General features: G+C 44.9%; 1 pseudogene; it reads right to left on the minus strand.

The window, feature by feature from the left end:
- Positions 1-241: 241 nt before the first annotated feature.
- Positions 242-959, minus strand: LOC118011153 (annotated as a pseudogene).
- Positions 960-1,221: the final 262 nt, after the last annotated feature.

Raw genomic sequence — 1,221 nt, forward strand, 5'->3', positions numbered from 1 at the left:
GATCTGGAGGACCCATCTTTTATTTTTATTTTTTTGTTGTTGTTTAGTTTTTATTTCATAATCATATTAATTATGCAATCCAACTAGACTTGGAGGGGAGTAAGGAAAACATGGAAACCATAGAACTGCAGTGAGAGCACAAAGATTATGGGATATTTCAAGCAGGTGGGGGTGAGGGGCTGCTCTCCTGAGCTGCAGAAGGAATGGTCTGGTAGTTAAGATAAAACACAAGTCAAATTTATTAGATTTGTCCACAGTCAGCAATGGTGACCTTCTTGCTGGTCTTCCCATTCCTGGACCCAAAGTGCTCCATGGTTTCCACAATATTCATGCCTTCTTTGACCTTGTTAAAGACCACATGCTTGCCATCCAACCACTCAGTCTTGGCAGTACAGATGAAAAACTGGGAACTGTTTGTGTTGGGTCCAGCATTTGCCATGGACAAGATGCCAGGATCCATGTGCTTCAAGATGAAATTTCATCATCAAATTTCTCCCCACAGATGGACTGGCCACTAGTGCCATTACGGTATCGACGTCACCACCCTAGCACATAAATCCTGGAATAATTCTATGAGAGCAGGAAACTTTATAACCAAATCCTTTCTCCCCAGTGCTCAGAGCACTAAAATTCTCTGTTGTCTTTGGAACTTTGCCTGCAAACAGCTGGAAGGAGACCCAAACCAAGGGCTCACCATCCACAGCCATGTTGAAAAACATGATGGGGTTGACTGTAGCTGGGTGGAGCAGGCCACTCCCGGGCAGCAGCATCTGCAGTTCCTTGAGGACCTGTATTTTAGATAGCCCCTCCCCACCCCAACTAATTATAAAGGAGGTGTTTGCTAACAGCATTTTCAGAAATACTCATCAGTTTAACCTACCCTTTTTAAAGAGAGAGAAACAGAGACATGGAGAGGAAAGGACTTATTTAACAGTAAGTGGATCCCAGACCCTTGTTAGAGCCTCTTGATTTAAGTTATACCAGACAATGAACTCATTTAAAAAATACATCCAGGTTTTGGTGTGCTGTGTTGGCCAAGCCTCCTGCTGTGGGGCCCCCTCTTTAAGTCTGGCACCTTCTGATCCTGCCCATTCCTTTGGGGGACCTTCCCCAAAAGTCTTCCTTCCCCTTGACTTCTCTGTGCCATTCCTCTCCTCTATCCCTCCCCTCCTTGCCTCTCCTCTTCCTTTCACTTCCTTCCCATCTGTTCCAATTACCTAC

This window comes from Mirounga leonina, unplaced genomic scaffold (genome assembly GCF_011800145.1).
Source record: "Mirounga leonina isolate KUSES-001 unplaced genomic scaffold, KU_Mleo_1.0 Mir_150, whole genome shotgun sequence".
In the NCBI taxonomy this organism is placed as follows: domain Eukaryota; kingdom Metazoa; phylum Chordata; class Mammalia; order Carnivora; family Phocidae; genus Mirounga; species Mirounga leonina.